Below are 19,786 nucleotides of genomic sequence, written 5' to 3' on the forward strand. Positions count from 1 at the left end.
ATCAGGTGCACTGGATGTTCCTTTGACTGCTAATGGAGAGGGTGAAACTCGGACGGTGGTTCGCGGCGTGGGTCTGGAGCAGCTGTGCTACCCTGAATGCCTAAATGAGTCCATAGAACCTCCTCCGGATCATTCGTAGTAGCTAGGGGCACCCAACATGGCTGGCCCCTGTCCTTTATTCTTTTTGTACTGTATTTGGAACAGTTAGCAGAACAGAGGAGGATAAACACACAGATTAAAAAGGTACTAACTTCAGTAAGTAGGCACACAAAATAGCTCTCTATGCCGATGACATAAGGATCTCTCTGACCCAGCCCCCACACCTCACTTCCTGCACTCATTGATGAGCCCAATGCATTCGGAAGTGTCTCCAGATTCAAAGTGAATATCCAAAAAACTCAAGCCCTCATAGAACCATACCACAGATTGATTGAGGCCCAACTAGAACGGCAATTCCCATTTCCCTGGGAAAATAAAGGGGTGTCATACCAGAGGCTCATATTGCTCTCCTCCCTCAGGGAGACAGCAGAATGCAACTTCTCATCCCTCCTTGCTACTGCTTGCAAAGACCCAACAATCATTGGCTTAGCCAATAGGTCTCGCTTTTGGGACCTTATAAGTATTTAGTTATGTAGCACAATATCCTTGGTGCAACATCAACTGTTGCATGGCTACACCCTTATAAGGTCCCAAAGGCGAGACCTATTGGCTAAAAAAATAAATATATATATATATATATATATATATATATATATATATATATATATATATATATATATATATATATATATATATATATATATATATATCTCTCAACACCAGGCGCATTCTCCCACTTCCAGGCAGGCGAGGAAGAAAGCACACCAGTCGTGCTTCAGGAGAGTTTATTCAGAGCCAGCACCAACACAGCACGTCATAACGCGTTTCGCCACAAGGTGGCCTTGATCACATATATATATATATCTTGTTAGCGTATTTAGTCTATCACGTGGACCTTTTGTAAGTTACCTGGTTCTTTAGTAAAGCACTCCGACACCTTTGGGTAAAGTTTGTGCTATATAAAACTGCATTAAATAAATACAAAATAAATAGTAATTGTGGCGGGGGAATCCTAGAGCTGCAAGTAGGAGTGTTGTTAGAGATGCTTCAGAAGCCCACACCACTTGACAACATTTCTGAGCACTTTTGTAGCAGGAAGAGGGAACTTCGTATTTACCTGCTAACTTACATTACAAATAGTAAGGTTTAGCAGAGGTAACGAGGCACATCTGATAAATAGCTTATTTGACAATTAAACGTGCTAGTCTTCTTCTTAAAGAAGGATACAGAGTATGCCGGAGGGGCATGGGGTGGAATCATACATGTAATGTTCTAGTGGGAGGGACGTGGATGAACGGTTCACTTCCTTCACTGCTTCTGAACCACGGTTATAAAAGGAGGCAAAGCTTAGTTCAATCCTTCGCCACCACTCTTACCCCGGTTGCTCCGACGCGGATGGGCTCTGCAAGGCACGCATGTCAGGCTATTGATGTGGAAGAAATGCTGTGGTCCGCAGTCCTCGGGCAGTAGCAGGGGGAAAGAGAGACTCTGACCGGCACATGAGACTGCCCGTAACAGCAGCACCAAAAAGAATATGTGGGGCGGTATATCCAAGCTGCACGTCGCCATGGCACTGCCACTGCCACCCCACAATGCACCGGGTGCGCCGTGGTCTCTCCCGTATGTAGCTGCAAGAAGCAGTCTGTCTTCCATTTCTAAAGCAAGAGGCTCTCAAGCTTGGCACAGGCTGCGGCTTAAAGATTGGTGCAGCCTACGCTAGGTACGCAGTGGCGGAGACAAGAGAAAAGTATTCACATTCTCTGAGATTTCTCAGCGTACGGAGAGATATTCTAGTGAAATGATAGAGCGGCGAGCGGGACATTAATATAAGGGATGAGTATTTCAAGATCCCCTCAAATGTGGTAATATTGGAAAAGGAGGTACCGGAAAATGAGGTCATTGCGCAGGATCACCTAATTTTGACAAGCTGGGAATTGAAATTTAACCCAGGTTTCGTGATTCAGCCACTGAATGCGTTTCCCTCCCATTTTTTATCAAAGGTTAAAATCTATGATTCTTTGAGGAGCTAAATCAGGACACTTAAAACAAGTGCAATAGGTAGGGAAGAAAATTAAAGTGACACGGCCACGAAAGTGATTGCGCGCTGTGAGTGGGCTTTAAAGAGCCCAAACACAGCTTTTTTGGTGCCGCGAGCTATGCGGTGTGCGCGCACCATGATGAGAGAGGAAAGCCAGATGGCTCCTCTGCTCGCGATTGTGCTCGTAAGCGCATGCTCTATGCAACCCAAAAAGCTGTGGTCGGGCTTTTTAAAGCCCACTCACTAAATGTCTCGCCAGAGCAGCGCATGCGCTGGCTCAGGCGAGACCTAAAAAGGTGGAAGGCAGGTGGCCTCTCATGGATAGGAAGAATTGCAAATGTGAAAATGACACAGCTACCTAAACTACTGTATGTTTTCCAGGCCCTTCCTCTTAAGTCCACACCCACACCTGTTAACCTCCAGCACATGATGGAATCCTATATTTGGCATGGCAAGAGACTCCGCATGGCCAGGAAGTGAGCATATCTGTAAGTAATCAACGGATGCCTAGTTATCTCCAAACTCACCAACTATTATCTACTGGCCCAAATTAGATGCATGGTTGAATGGAACAGGCCACTTAGAAAAAGAAATAGTGTTTCGTTGTCCAATCCATAGCCGGGATACACATCTGGACAATCCCTTGGCTCCCCAAAAAGCACCACCCGGAAGAGGTATACATCTCACCTATCACCCAAACGACAATTGGAGCTTGGGACAAAATGATGGGGGCAAAAGGACTATCCTCTCCTGTTTCCCCACTCACACTCAACATTGGGAACCAAACATTCCCTCCCTCCCTCCCCCCCCTCCTCCTCCTCTGGAATACACCGGCACAGACTTCTATGTATGACAAATTGCAAATTTCCAACAAATTGGCGACCTCTTCTACTGCACAGTGGCACTAGACTTCACACAATTCCAGCTCAACTATGACCTCCCCGACAATGAGCATTGGTAGTACGCAGCAATAAAACATTGGGTCTCCCACCCTACAAACCACCCACAGGCGTGTAGACCGCTTACAAAATTCGAGAAATGGCTGCTCACCAAACCAGAAAACAAGCACTTACTCTCCGACCGATACACCTTCCTGAACACCCCCCACAGAAGCCAGCAAATCCCCAGGCCAGGGCCGATGGGAGATCAAACTGGAATGCAATTTCACTCCCAAGGAACTGTCCGACATCCTCCACACATCCTCCACCTGGCAGCTAAGACCTGGAACAACCTCCCCCTGCACCTCAGAGCCTCACCACTGTTCTAGCAATTCAGGAAGGACCTCAAGACCTGGATGTTCAACCAATAGGAGAATAGGCAGCATGCTCTCCAAGCTCCCTCGAGACCCTCGCAGGGTGATGCAGCCGCGCTCTACTAATCCTGATTTGGTTCATCAATGCAACCGGGAAAGAATCAATGCTAAAAATGACCCATCATTGGTATTACACTCTGGCCAAGTTGGCACAATGGAAACAAAATAGTGTGGCCTCTTGCTGGTGTAACTGTGGACAAACAGGCACACTCAACCACCTGCTTTGGCACTGCCCTAAGCTTCATCGGTACTGGGAGGAAGTACTCAACAACATTGATGGAATTTTCGCAAACAAAATCCATCACTTCCCCAGCTATACCATATTGGAGCTTCCACACCAACTCACCTATCCAGTCTACTCCGACAGGGGACGAGCTATTACACTGGCTCTCTGTGTGACCTAACAAGTTCTCACATCTAACTGGGACAAGGATACAACACCAGTTCACTCAGACTGGCTACACAAACTATGGGACACTATTGACACAGAGAAGATTATGGCCTCATTGGGATGTGCACTGCCACGTTTTGATAGCGTGTGGGGCCCCTGCATTCAATTCCTTGCTTGAGACTTCGAGGACTCGCATGTCCCATATACCTCAGGGTGCTCAGAATTACAGGAAACGAGGACCAAGGAACTTATTGAACTGAAATTAACTGTACTGGCTCAGATCATCTCAGAGACTTTAACAAGCTTAAAACCTGACTAGGTTGGCCGAGCCCAACGCATAATTCCCATATCCCTGTAACGTACTCTACACACCAGCCAACCCACTGACTTTCTTTACCACTCCCTCCCAGTTCTATGCCCCCCCATCCTAATTACACCTCATCAGCCAATGGTTTCAGGTGAGCGTAGTTGTTACACAAAACTATTAGAAAGATTTGAACCATAAAATACACCACCACTTCAAATTCTGGGAACTGTATGTTAGGAAGGGAAACTATATGAAGAATTATTCTTTAAAGGCACCTTGTTGCTGGTTTGCAGTAATAGGTATAGCCGCTAGATAGCTAAAGCTGTCTTGGCAGCCCCGCTCAATAAATAAAAACACATTTCCACACACATATATAAATAGGCTTAAGGTCAGTCCTGTTCCTCCATTGGCCAGTTCAACTGTCATTCAAATTTTGCTTCCACTCACCACAGCATGAGGGAAAATGTGGCAGACCGCTTCATCCATCAGCTCTTTCACTGCGAGTGAGAGCATCCCTGATCACATCCGCACATTCACCTAAAAAGAAGTGCACTTCAGACCCAGGACTGGTGGGCCAGCACATTACTTTGCCAATGCTGTTTTTATATCGGCAAACTGTACATACAGCACACCAATACTGACCCTACAGATTGTGGCCTACATTCATAGACTGCAAGAAGGCACAGGCTGGATCCGCGCCAAGGATCCCAAGACTGCTGCATAAAACCGCGGAAGCTACAAGAGCCACGTGACCAACCATGGAGGCTAAGCAGCTTAGCGGGTGACCTTAGGAAAGGAAAAGGAACGAGTCGCCAGCACAGTGCACACGGCCAACCTATATGAACCAATGCCAAACCATCTCAGTAAGGTGGAAAAAGTGCTGCACGATGTGCAGGAGCTCACACCAGTTGTAGCTACTTCACAATATCGAAGTAGAGTTCTGCATCTTGTTAAGGGAGATTGGTTTGGGCCAGAGAGGGGCTACGTCAACCAGCTGCGAACAAGTTGATGCGCTGAGCGGCTCAAGACAACCGCTGCAGGGAATATCACCTTATTAAGCCGGTAAAAGTGGACCCCAGGCTAGAATTACCACAACATTTAAAATATGCAGCTTGTTCACATGTAATTGTTTCCAACAGCTACGGAATTCTGGGCTACTGGCCAGACGGAGCGAGATTTACTTGCCACTGCTTTAAGACTTTAGGTAACTAATAAAGTCAGCTCTCCTTCTCCTGGCATGGAAAGGTAGCATGCTTGCAGAAGGAAAGAGTGTGCTAGGATACAAAGTGAGGTGAGTGCCTGCACTCCAACAGCTGATCGCTGCAGACAGGCACAGCATTTTTTTACAACAACAAAAGAAATAGCGTGGTGATTAAGTGCACTTTTGAGATTTCCATCTGTCACTCATGCATTGCCAGGGAAGCACCCACCAGGCAGACGAATGATACACCAGTCAATAGTACATAGTGTAAAAGGAACTGCTATGAACAGAGGCAGAGCCCACTAGGTTTATTTCAGAAATTGTGTTTATGGTTTGGTTTGAAAGAGGGGATGTCTGATAGACCCATTGTAACCTAACAAAACATAGGTCTCACCTTTTGGCTTTGCTTTTTGCCAATCCTGTTCAGCAACTGTAAGAACAGAAAAAATGGTTATTGATATTGCTGAAATTCAGCCAAATTAAAAACAAGCACTGGCAAAGTGCTTGCGACCAACTGGCTTTGCCAGTGCATCTAGCGTTGCTGTACAGCATTGGCAAGATAGAGTGCAGCAGGCCCAAAAGTAAACGTGCACGCTTACAAAGCGGCATCGGGACTTTAATTCACTGATGCGAGCAAGAGCCATAAATAAAATCAAAAAGCAGCAGTATGAAAGCGCAATTTCCTTACTGGCCTTCTGCCTCCATAACATATAAAAATAATTGTACAAGCGGGGGTGGGGAGGGAACAATGAAAGTGTTTGAGGGAAAAGTAGGAAGAGGAAGGAGAACACAATGTGGTGGAGGCAGAAATTGTCAGGGATAGGCAGCACAGGGGAGGGAGGAGGGGGAGAGAAAATAAGCTATGGAGCTGTGGTGGGGTGCAGGCCATCCATTCAAAAGTAAGGTAAAGAAGCTGTGCTCCAAGGGAGGGGTAAGCAAAAGAAGAGGAAGGAAAGCCATCAAATAAGAAGCAAGCAACACTGACAGACAAGGAGACAACCAATGGGAAGCAATGAGCTGACCCATAGCCCACTCCAAGTATTGGCAGTGTGCACAAAAGCTCTTCGACAACAGACAACAAAACGCGGTCTCTAGGTGGAGCCTGAAATTGAAAGAACATTTATATTCAAAAAAGAAATGAACGCATTAGTGGTATAAAGAAGAGGATCCACAGATGCAGTACCTCCAAGTTGGGCACTTGGGTGCAGGTCATGCCGACAACAAAATACAGTGTTGAGTAACGCAAAGTAAGAAGTCACTTTCCACGACAGATGCGATTCGCAATCAAACTGGGAGTGTGGACCCAACAACGAGGGTACTAATCGCCAGTCATAAAAAAAACACACATCACCATAAGAGTATTTGGAGTGGTGCATGTATGTAATATAATGTAAATATGTTATTTAAAGATATAAAACAAAAAGGAGGAGAGAAACCGTGTAAATAGTAGCTGCAAAATCAGTAATTAGGTGCGCCTATGCAGCTCATGCCGAGTTTGCTTTTTATTGCATAGCCATCCTTCTTATTTCAATGCCCCCTGGGAAATCCCATTCCCCCTTTAAAGGTTTAATTCTACTCTCGGCAGTCCCTTGTCCAAAGTTGCCGATTTTCGGCAAATGGGACATAAATGGCAAGGTGGATTCAATTCACGCAGTCATCCATCCATCCATCATTCAGCAACTGAGCGCAGGCTGCGCATGCGCACCCCGAGTTTGCTTTTTATTGCCTGGGCATCCTCCTCATCTCAAAGCATCGTGGGCAGGCCCGTCCCCCCTTAAACTTGGAATTCCACTCTTGGCAGTCCTTTGGACAAAGTTGCCGACATGAGCCCCCCTTCTCTTAGGTGCCACACTCGCGCTTCCTTTCACCCCTCTTTTCAGCCACCTCCGTTTTCTAACGCAGTAAACTCGGTGTTCGCGTCCCTTGGCTGGCGTAGGGATAAACCGTCAGACATGTACTTCTAGGCACTTCCAGCTTGAGACTAAAGAAACAGCATTTAAGTCTTCACAGGGGCTAAGGCGGTTCTCAATACGTTCTGCTGCTCGGGCGCCCAGCGTAGCTAAAAACCCACGAGCCCATCGACAACCATGTGCCGCCAGGGCGCATTTCAGCATCACAGGATTGCACCGTTGCCCCATCTGCCTGCACCTTAAAGCTCGCGGCTCACGGCTGTGCGGCATCCAGGCGGTTTGTTTGTTTTTAAACGCCCTTTTCATTTTTGCTTCTTTCCCTTCCACTCTCTCTCCTCTCTTAAGAGCCAAGTGCCGCAGTTTACTTTATCTGCTTGCTTTTGCGTTGCTTATTTTTTCTCGGGACCCCCGCTATTGGTTCATTGTAAACTCACACATAAATAAACATTGCTGTTTACAGCGCCGATACCCAACAATGTAACTCATGTGAGACCAAAGATTGCATTGCAAATGCTTAAGTTATTTATCAGACACTAGGATTCATAAACGCCAACAGGACTGGCCTGGACCCAGCCCAGCGGCACTGGGACGGGACACACAGTGGCAACCGGCACCCTAGTTCCACACACACCCCCCAATCACCCGATTAGAAAACAATGATTAATCCTGTTATCACAGCAGTGCCCGTGGGGTCACTGGAAACAATTCCGGACCCTTCCCCGCCCCTCCGCACACTGAGGAGTGCGTGGGGGGGGGGGGGGGCAAGGACGCGCCCACTGCTTTACATTTAAATGCTGACCGAGGCAGGCACTATTCACACTCTCCAGCTCTCTGTGTAATCAAGGTATGCAAAGCAATGAGTGCATGACACAACAGCTGGCAGCGCTTGCCAACAATACAAACTTGATGTGCAATTACTACACCATTCAAATGCACGCATCTCAATCACAGAAGAACGGAGTAATGGGCAAGGCCTGGGGGGTTCCTCGAGGCGCAGGTGCCTCAGGGACTCAATGAGTTACCTAACCACTGAGTGAACGTGCGAACCTGCAGGTTACACAGGGATCTCCGGGACACTGACTACAGCATTGGAATGGAAACCTACAAGCTGCGCCGCGAGCGCATAGTTCCCCCCCCCCCCCCCCAATCTATTTCACGGCGATTCAAGTCTACGAGAGGTCACACAAAGATCCCTGCACGGACCGCCAAAGCCATGTTACCAGTATGATGCCCCGAGGCAGCTGGTGCGTTAACCCACTGGGCCGTCTTTAGGGGTGTGCCTTCGACAACAGGGAAATGTGGTATTAAAACCGGTGGCCGACTCTTTGTCAATTTATCTAGCGGTTGAGTCTACAAACTAACGCCCATTTAGCGCCACACAGGCGGATTCTACTGCCCCCAGGCGAGCGCCCCCCCCCCCCCCCCCCCGCCCCGCCTCCACACCCCCACGGCTCGGGCAGAGTCTGGGGACTCCGAGTCCGATCAGACCCTTCCGCCAGCTGCACCACCCTCTCCAAGCCTGGACCGCGCCTCGGGTATAGGGGAGGACTTCTGCTCTGTGGCGCCATCCCCTCCCGGAAGCAGTCACAGACTGGAGTGAAGGGTAATCCCCCTCTTCCGAGACTCCATAAACTCTTCACAGACTACCTGGGATCGACATGGCTTCAGCGGATCCCAGGAGTTACCCCACTGAAGGGACTGTGCGAGCGCCGCCCTGCAGGCCTGGAGGTCGAAGGGCTGATGGCTTGCTTGTCTTTGTAAATGTACCGCACCCGTCAAAAAAGGTTTGACCTCGTGTAATCGTAACTGGTGCTCATGTAAAGCGCTTCAATGCCCTTGGGTCGAGTTCGTGCTATGAAAACTGCAATAAATAAATACAAAATGTTTCTGTCAAATAGTGTCTGAAATTTCCACTCAGGGTGTAGTAGGTCTTGAATAGACCACCTGGTCCCCCACTTGAAGTTGGGGTGCACAAGCCTTTCGTGTTCTGTCAGTGTCTTTCTGCCTTTGTGTCTTTTTGATATCAATGGAATACTGCGCGTTGCGTGGGTCCAGTGTCTGTCACTTTACCCGGTAGGGGGTGTCATGGGCGGCCACTGGATAAAGCTGTGGGGCGGTACGCAGACTCTCAGGAAATAGTGTAAGCACCAATAAGGATCTCCCCCCTGATCCTCACCAATGCTGAGGGCTTGGTTTAACGTCCTCAAAACATTCCACCTCCCCATTGGCTTATGGCCACTCCATCATTATTTTCCAGTACTTGATTCCTAGGCGGTCTCGGTAGCCCTTGAATTCAGTTTCCCCGACTCTGGATGTCCACTATCTGCCTTGATTTCTAACAGTAGCCCAAACAGGGCACTTGGCCTTTCTAACAAAGGGCATACCTTCTGGAATACCATGGATCAAACAATTTCAACAACTGGGAACTAAGAATGCCCATCATCATTCAGACATTGGGAAACTGCTGAAATCCATACTGATCCATACTGCTCCAGGGTGTTTGCCATGGCTCTTCCAACACAACGGGAGCTGGCCAGGCTGCTTCTCCTGTTACCTGGCAGGCATGGCAAGTTATGCTTCAGCGACTGAATCATCTATCCCTGGTAAACACAGCTTTTCCCTTAGACGGGCCTTAGTCTTGGCAACTTCTTGGTGCCCTACGTGTGCGAGCTAAATAACCCGCTTTTACAGGGTTTGAAGTACTATGAGAAGTCATTTTCATAGGAGGCCAACTCCCCCCACCCACCCACCCTTTGGACGTTTCAATCCCCACCAGGCATTAGTTTTCATCAATGCCTGCAGGGGCTTTGAGATAGTGGCTAACTCAAGCACAAACCGTCCACAATATGTGACAATGCCTAGGAAGCGTCTCACATGTTCAAGTCAGCTTGGTGAACCATTGTGGTCGATTAAGGTCTACAATAATGTCATTCAAAGGAAGGGTTATGGATCTCTCTTGCCGTATTGCCTTGTTTAGGAGTCTCATGGTAATGCATAGTTGACAGTGCCTGCCTGCTTAGGCTTTGTGGTGATAGCCATAGAAGATACCCACGGTGAATGCCCAGATACCTGCTCAATTACACCCATTTGCTGCAGTCTTCATTATTCTTCCAACAGATCCCGGAAGCGGAATGGAGCTCGCCGGTGTATAAGGGTTGTTGGTCAAATCGTTTTAAAAATCAATATGAAGTTTCACGGCTGTTCTTTGAGCCATCTAAGCTCCTCAAATAACTGTGTAAATTGCCTGATAATTTGGCCTATCTGATACTCCTGAACTCTAGATCTGGGTCCTACAACATGATGCACCCGAGGATTTTCTTCTTTGGGGGGCGTGAGAACAGGCTTGCTTTTCGATGTCTCTTCAGCGGGTGGTTACTTCAATCAAACCTGCCAGAGGTATGGTCCCCCACCAATAGGTTTCAGTGGGTATTGGTTTAAGTGGTGGCTTGCGCTGCAAACTCTGGTTTGGTTTTGTAAGAAATTGGATTATTGGGGTGAGTGACTACCCACCTCAAGGAATAATCACAACCCTTGTAAAGAGTGAGCCCACAAAGTAAATACATGAATGAACCTGAGCCCAACCCCCTGGTGGCTACCCACAGAGCAGACAGGCTTAACTTAGGGCAATGTGTAAATATTTATGTAGTATCAAAACAGTAAAATATAAAGCAATAAAGATCACAAACTGAGCTAAACAAATCAAGTACATTTAAAGAAATAACATGGCACCAAAATGACAAATTCATCGAGGGGGAACTTGAGATAAAACTTCAAAAAATGTAATAAGTAAGAAGTCGTAATAGGTAGAAACAGCACAAAAAAGGTGGCGACCCGTTCAGGAAACCCTGGCCTTTTATTTAGCAGCAAGTTGTTTACTGGGGCAAGGAGTGTAAATTTTACCACTAAAAGTTCACAGTGCTGCAAGTTCACTTTCAGATACCCAAGCACGCACAGTGCTGCCAGCTGACATTCCAGGCATGGCATTAGATGTCGCACATGCCAATCATCTGCTACGTTAGGTTACACGTAGAACCAGCAGAACTGGAGCAGGCGCCAACATCTTGCAATTTATTAAAAAACAGTGCATGCCTTTATTTTCTTCAGAATATTATTTTAGAAAAATGAAAATCCTTTTCCAATAAAGAAAATCTTTTTTGTCCAATCCCTGACCAACTAAAGTTCCTATAGAATTAATGACGGTCAACCTATTTGTATTCCAATATACTGTTAAGGGGCAGAGCTCCCTTCATAAAAAAGCATTGTCAAAACCATTTGGTCTTGCCTCACTTTTCAAAGTAATTAGCGAACCTTTTGGCTTTGTCAATGCTGAAGAGCATCAGGAAAAAGGAGATAAAAACAAGCAATGACTCACGGAGTGTGATTATTTATTTACTCACGTGTGATGCGAGCGCTGTGGCCGATTTTTGCTTTACTTTACTATTCTAACATTGTCACCCATTTAGGAACTATAAATTAAAAAAACAAAATGTGTGAGAATAGAGCAAGAAGCATTCCAGTAGCATATTGCAGCGTCCTTTCTGGGGAGTCGGGAAGGGAGAATAGTGGGGGGTTCCTAGAGAGACAACACCGCAATTTCCTAATGTTTATGGTGGTTGCACAAAGATGAGACATTGCGTGAAGGAGGGTGGATGCAGTCAATTTTCTTATGTGCAAGTACTGAATACAAGTGCTGTACTTCATAAGTATCGAACTCAAGAGTTGAACCTGCCTCACTTACTATGCCAAAGCAGCTTACAGAGACGTCTGTCTTGTAGCACATGAGAAGATGAAGTGGACGTGCAAGGCTCTGGAGAGCTTGCACCATTGCCATGGGTAAATCATACCAAGACGTAGAAAATAGGATCATGCATGTGCACCAAGGAATATTTGACAGATTGTGGCCTGGTGCGGGGCTTATGCACCAGTTGGTATCACATGCAAAACCAACAGTTGATGGACAGAATGCAGAGCAATGTCATACATTCACCCCAGTACAGAGATCTGGGCCTAAATCCATCGTTTTTTTTGCTCGCCATTCCAGTTTGAACCCAGCCATTTGCAAATCAGTCTTGATCCTCTGCCTTATGGGAACAGTCCAGCCTGAACTGCCAAGCCAGGTCCTCCCTGGACTGAAATCAAGCATCCTAGGACCGGTTTCGGGGTTTCACCTCTCTTCAGCCCGGATATCTCGATTCAAGTGACATGGAGAGCACGGGCACCAAGTCTGGGCATACCCGTCCCACTTTGCTTTGTTCGCCCTAAGTTGGCAGGGTATGCCCAGACGTGGGTCCTCTTGCTCACTTTGCCACTTGACTCAAGCTAGCATGGCTGAAGAGGGCTGTTAGCCCGAAACCGGTCCCAGGATGCTTGTTTCCGGTCCAGGGAATACATGGCTTGGCAGTTCGGGCTGGACTGTTCCCATGAGGCACAGGGGCAAGACTGATTTGCATATAGCTGTGTCTGAACTGGGGTGGCAAAGTGAGCTAAAGAAGGATGATGGATTCAACCCAGATCTGTGACTGAGGGTGAGTGTTTGAAAAGTTTCAGCACTCCGTCCATCATCTCCTTGTGTTTCCAGTTGGTATCACAGCTCAATGTGGACACCACATTGAGCATCATGCACCTGAAGCACAATGGATCTACGGCCTGCTTCACCCAATGAGAGAACAGAAAAGTACTGTGCACATTCAGGAGAAATCTAAGGTGGGGGTGGAGAGGGAAAGGATCTCCAACAAGGAGGGCAAATATTCCAACGTAATAGCCAACAAAATGGGTGCACTTCAGATAATAGACCCCTCCAAGGGATGCCCGAAACGTGCACCCCCCCCCCCCTCCCCCAGAGGTTGTCTTACAGAACCACAAAATAGTTACTGAGGGGCATTAGAACCACCGGGTAGAATGATTTGCTTCTGGAACACTATGTACAGTATTTCATTGTGCCCGAATCATGTAAAATAATGTTACTATTTTAAAACAGAATACGCATTGGCTAGATATTGAATTATTAACTGGTATTGGTGGTTTATGGAGACCTTGTTCTCCAACCTCACACCACCTCCCAAACTAAGCTTGCAACTGCTCGGCTCGACTAACCTGAGGGCCAAGTGCTAAAGGGCTCAGTTTGGGATCCCGCAGTAAGAAGCCGCCCCAGGACACTAGTACTAAAAGGCTCTCAAACTCTCATTGAAACAACCGGAGCTCACTAACCTTGACGACTTTGGGACTCCAGAACAAGGCCCATAGAAGACAAGTGTTTAACCGGGCAGAGAGAGAGACGACTGGGAAGGGCTCATTTAATGGCTTCTGCTCAAGGCCTACGGACACCCCAGGGCAGGTACCTGCCCGTGCACTGCACACAGGGTACTTTACTAACTACAGGTCAACAACTAAAAGACACCCCAGTGCAAGTACCTGCCCGTGCCCCGCACACAGGGCAAACTGGGGTGACAGGTAGGGTCATTCAGTGCCTACAGGTCAACATCTAGGGACACCCCGGTGCAGGTACCTGCCCGTGTACTGCACACAGGGCAAAGTGGGGTGTCAGGCAGGGATCATTCACTGGCGGCAGGGATCATTCACTGGCGGCAGGTGTAGTTTACTGGCTACAGGACACCCCGGTGCAGGTACCCGCCCGTGCACTGCACACAGTTCTCCGCCGCCCTGTCTCCGTTTTGTCTCCCTCATCCCCCATCTCTCTGCAGGCCCCTCATGCTCTCTCGACTTTCATGGTTGGCTAAAAACAAAACCGATCGTGACGTTTGTACCTCTGGAATGCAAACAGTTAATCATTCTACACAATGGTGTGCAGCGGCCCCGCCTTAGCAAATAAGCTGCCTGCAATGCATGTCAATGGTTAATGGATGCAACGCGCATCCCCTACTGCTGAGGGAGCGGCCATGGTACAATGGAGCGAGGGAGAGGCGTCCGCGGGGGAAACACCCCCCGCCCTTTCGGGGGGAGGGGGTATGTCTGTGTCCGTATACCAGCGTTCTCAGCGTTTGTTGTCCCCAAGACACGGCGAAGTACTGGACCCACAACATACACATATGTGCAAACACGCCTCGCTGGCTGTAATCGCCCCTGGCAGCTGCCTGTCTGTCCGCCGATAACGGCATAATTTGCATAGTTTCATTCCGATTCTCACGCTTTTGTTTAGCACCCATCGGTAACGAGGACAAGTGAAAATGTGTGCGCGGCCTCACGGATTCTCGAGTCTGCTGGCGGTAACACCGCCAGGGTTGGCTGCGGCACAAGGGCGACATAATCCTATTACAGGGATTCAGAGGAAGCTGCAGGGGTCCGAGCTGTGTATTGGAAGGGTTTCCGGTGTGAACTACCCCCTCCTTCCACACACACGTCCACAGAGCCCGTTGTTGAAGGTGTGGAGAAGGTATGGTAACCGGCTGCCATGCTCGTAGGCGGGACTTCCTGTAAGAAGCAGCACCGGAAACAACGTGTAGCTTCGGTCCAGCTCGATGAATCAGATCTAACGAGGGCAACGTCCTGCTGACCTGCGCGGCTTTACCCAGGCACTCACAGAGCCTTTCAAGTAATCTATGGATCCACCCCTATAGCACAACGATAACCTAAGGAGACCAGAGTCTCAGCACCGACAGAGGTCCCGGGAGTACCCATCCATCCCTTGGTATGAAAGATTCCTCCCGCAGAGCACCCCGAGGCCCACCTCACAATCTCCTCTCCATCCACACCACCAGTACCGCCAATGTGGGGGCAGAGCTCTCCATGAACAGGGGCAGCCATTAACGCCCGCTCCCCCAACTGCTTTACAACTTGAAAAAGACGTATGAGGACTTCACAGCGCCTCAAGGACACCATGTGTAGATATTTGTCCCTTCCTGGACACCGTTCTGTTGCGCTTTGTAGTGTCCCTGCGCGGACACCTTACCGTCAGTGAGGTCATCAGCTGTGAGCGGTCACGCTGACAGTTGACAGCGGATCGCCGACCTGACTGGATGCGCGTACGCTCCGTCCTCTGTAGGAGCCTGTGCTGGCGAAATGTATCAAAAGAACTCGCTTAACTCTCACTGCGTTGGAGTGCTTCACATTCTCCTCGACAGTTGCGTCCATGGAACTGATCAAACACCTTTGCGAAACGCAATCAAACCACCTTCGTACTTGGTCTTCTACTGAGGATGAAGTGTTTCTGCTTTAAACCAGGGGCGTGGCCATCGATGGTGCAGCAGGGGCACCGGGGTCCTACTAGCCGCCTATACCCAGTTAGAGCGGATTTGGGGTGTTAACCCTATCGAGTCCTACGCTCCTGGGGTGGGGGAAGAGTCAACTCTATTGCGTCCCACGGCAGCCTGTTAACCCTACTGTGTTCAAAGCCCCACGGGGGTTGGGGGGCGGTGCTGAGGTTACCCTATTGTGACCAACGCCAGCCTGTTAAGCCCATTGTGTCCCACACCCCACGGAGGATAGTTAACCCTACTATGCCCCACGCCCCCCCATCAGTTAACCCTACTGTGTCCCACGCCCATGGCGGCCTGTAAACCGTATTGTGTCCCACGACCCACGGGGGCTGTTAGGTGAGCCTTTCAGAAAATGTCCTAAAACCACTCCCTGCAAAGACAGAAGATGCTTAAGACAGCAATACAAGTTTTCACTAAAATAAAGTGCTTTAAATGGTGGTACAGAATTGTGGGTATTGTATCTTTAGGGTACCCGTATACTTCTGAGAAGTGCTAGTACTCATCCATTGCAGCAGTGCTGAGAAGTGCCGATACTCTGCCATTAAATGCATTGCAGCAGTGCTGAGAAGTGCCGGTACTCTGCCATTAAATGCATTGCAGCAGTGCTGAGAAGTGCCGGTACTCTCCCATTAAACGCATTGCAGCAGATTTCACAGCCTATTTCCAATAGTTCTGTTATCTCCACCCTTCCGTGCTAAGTGCACCCAGGTCAACACGAGAACCGCCGGCCCCAGAGGCCTGTAGCAGAGCTGAAAGAGTCGCAAGAGCTGGTCCTGCCACAAACTGCTGCACAAGACTGATGACGCGTGAAACCACTACTCATCTACGTGCTGTCCGAGTGGGTCAAGGCCTCTCATGTCGAACAGCTTCGATGGCTGTGTTCACTCCTGCTTCAGATCAGGGCTCGCTTCCAACAAAAGATGCTGGGGTCACTGTATGCTCTTCCGACACTCAGCTGCCTTTACCACAGAGGTCAAGCGGCGGCTCCAAGGACATTCCGGGCACAGGCCCTGGCCAGGCAGGAGGCACCGCTGCTCCCATGGGCTCAACAGCTCCCTCTGCACAATCAGCTGCAGACATCGATGCCAGAAGTAATTAGCACTCACACTGCGACTCTCTGATCCTGTCCGGTTGAGTGAGTTTCAAAGGATCTCATTCTATGCATGATCGGATCGCCAAACGAAGTCATTTCTAGCCACACTCAAGAAGACACTTTTCCAGCCTGGCCCCGCTTCAGCCACCTATGGGGCAACATGCATGACGTACAGAGCACGAATGTCCCAATATTGGCACCACGCAACAACACTGAAACCAAAGGTCCAGAGTCATGCAGACGTTTTAAGGCGACGGACATGATAAATGTACACCCACCGAGTCTGAAATGGAACATTACACAGTCTGAGCTTATCCCAACTCCATCCAAGGACCCAGCCTTTCTGGTCCAAACTTGGACGCCTCCGAGTCAGCATTTCAAAACTTGGCAAGTGCAGCAGTTCCAAATGGAGAGACAGCCTTTCTGACATCACGTTTGTCAGTCTCACTTTCCTTTGGTCGAAGTGCAGGGCAAGTGTGTGATCATACCATGACCTCAAAGGTTTCAACACAACTGCGTTTTAAGTCACAAATAAATAGATTGCACTGTTAGGAGTTATCACCACTGAGGCACATAATATGGCAATTTCAATGGACACCCTGGGGTCAGGTTTGCAGGAATGCAGCTCCGTGTACAGTTGTGCCACAATGATGGCATTTCTGGCTCTGCCAGTGATTTACAACAATAAAGCGTGCCTGCATCTTACTGAATAGTTAGTCAAACTAAGAGCAAAAATAGCTTGGTGGAACCTACAGATTGCATGCCCAACCCACTCAAATTTATGTCAACTGCTGATCACTAATATGAAACCAACCCAGACAGTCACACCAAGGGTCCACTGAACAGCTTGGATCTGTGGACAGAGCTCCCCACTTCTAGCTGCTGGTTTTGCAGCCTCCCCCTTCCTTCGACTCTCCAGAGCATCACATGACAGAAGTTAAACTATCATTACCTGCCAGCTCAATCTGCACTGGTGGTTAACATACCAAATCTCACATCCCCACGTGCATGAGAGAGCCACAGAAAGACTGGCATTTTAAGAGATGCTCCAAGGTGCAAAACTGACAACACTGAAGTAACCTTCAAGATTCCCCATCTCTGCCACAAATGTATTCATTAAGCAGCTCCATACGTGACCACCAGAAGTCCAAATTCACTCTTTCAGGAAGAATATATATTTATAGTTGGTCCTCTATCTTTTGGGAGAATTACGAAGTGTGTGAAATTATGATTTTTATTTAAAAAAGGTATGCATAGAGCGAGTCACATAGGTCCGGAGTTCTTCACATAAACCAAGACTAGAAAAGCACGCAAAAAAAAAAAAAGGACATTAAAATCGCTTTGTACATTTTTTTTCCTTTAATTGAATTTTGGTTCAAGCAATACAGAAAAAAAATTAACCAAATACAAACAAACCTCAGGTAATAAGGGTAACTGGTTCTGTTACCTCGGTATTCTTTCTCAACAGAAGAGCAATTCATAAAACATTGCTGAAAGATGCAAAAAGACATCAAGACCAGCACATCACTAGGATCGGGTGATGGGAAGCACACCTTCCGATCCATCACAGATATAGTAACGATTACACATGAGGCAGGCACCAAAAATAAAAAGGTCTCTAGTTGCTTTAACAGAGGGTGCGATTACTTGAAAGCACAATGCTGTTAACTTTATTGAAAGCGAAACAAAAATCGCGAAAGGCTGGGGGCTTCTGTGCAGATTAGCCTTGTGACATTCACATCCAGCTCACGAGGTAACTTGGGGGCAATCACGGTATTAAACAATATGCATGTAATACACATCAAAGACGTGCACATGGAAACACATTTATTTTGACATCTGGCATTGCTTGTGGTCAAGACACTACCTGTAGAACCCTCAAGACCTGGCTCTCCCACATTCCCAAGTTGGGTGTCATTGTGCCTCGATTCAAAGTGATGAACAGCGCAGAGCAATGCTATCAAAGACCACTGTGAAAAGTGAACACAAGCGATTATGTTTAGTTACTAAGATGTCAGATTTAGAACCAAAAGGCCAGATTTTTAATCACAGCTACTTCGGTTCTTGAGCAAGTTGTGTGATCCTCTTTTACCCATGTGTGGCCTGGTACCCTTCTATACAATTCCTATAAGAAGCGAAAGCGAATATGAAGAATTAAATAAAAACGGATCAATTATTTCTAAAATATATACCATCAGAGCACAATGGTAAGATTAAATGTTACAGAAGTCTGTTGGACAACACAAGCCCACGATCACGCATCAAATAAGGGGCCAAGGGAAAACGTTAAGAAGGGAGGAAGCTGAATGAGAGCGGAGACCATGGATAATAGTTCCAGAGGGACTTGCAAGATGACGATGGCTTACAGCAAATGTGTTTTAACCAATGCTTAGTCATATAGGTGAATTTCTCAGAAACACCACAACAGTCCGTTCAGCAGAAAAAGTACCAAAATAAATCCGCAGAGAAGACTACCGTACTTTACTGTGTATAAAGTTAACAGAACACATTTATAATATATCCTTGAGTTTAGAGAATAACTTTAAACTTATTTTCAGTGTTTTGTGAAAGAATGAGCCACTTTTCTCGTCTAAACCGCCAAGACACAATTTGTGCATTAGGACTCCAGGTCATACAGAACACTGCATCCAGACTCATCCTGGACCCCCTCAAACGGACCCATCATTACCCCACACCTCAGAAACCTCCACTGGTCCCCATCCAGAAAAGATGCCAGTACAAGATCCTCACACATGCCTACTAAGCGCCTCACAACCAAGGACCATCCTACATAAACCACTGAAAGAGCTTCCATCTGCCTGCTAGACACCTGCGTTCCGCCTCACTTGCCCTCACATTCCCTCCTGCATTCGACACAGCCGCAGCAGGGGGCACTCCTCCTCCTACATCGCCAAAAGACCTGCCCCTCCACCTCCGAACATCACCTTCCCTGGCAGACTTCAGAAAGCTAAGGACCGGGCTTTTCGACAGAGAAACTGCATCCTCACCGCCCAGATACCTTTAGGGGTGACCGGGCTATGCTTTACGAATGACTGATTGAACTCTGCAGTCATTCAAAACAGATTATTTATCCTTTTGAAGGCCTAAAAGCTTGGCGTTTAAATTGAGGAATCTACACATTGACTACATGAAGAGCTGGAGATTGTACTTAGGTTTTCAGTTTAGTGAATAACAAGACTGATATGTTAGATGTCCTAAAGA

General features: G+C 47.7%; 1 protein-coding gene across 4 annotated transcripts in view; it reads right to left on the reverse strand.

Moving 5' to 3' along the window:
• The window catches only part of DNAJC5G (DnaJ heat shock protein family (Hsp40) member C5 gamma), a 158,562-nt gene that overhangs the window by 127,967 nt on the left and 10,809 nt on the right, over positions 1-19,786 (reverse strand). For 2 of the 4 annotated variants that reach the window (XM_085613280.1, XM_085613277.1), the window contains exon 2: positions 5,743-5,778. The exons of the other annotated variants lie outside the window; for them this stretch is intronic. The gene's annotated coding sequence lies outside the window, so the exon portion shown is untranslated. The remainder of the gene's footprint in view (positions 1-5,742; positions 5,779-19,786) is intronic. 4 annotated transcript variants of the gene reach the window in all.

This window comes from Triturus cristatus, chromosome 6 (assembly GCF_964204655.1).
Source record: "Triturus cristatus chromosome 6, aTriCri1.1, whole genome shotgun sequence".
NCBI classification, from domain to species: Eukaryota; Metazoa; Chordata; class Amphibia; order Caudata; family Salamandridae; genus Triturus; species Triturus cristatus.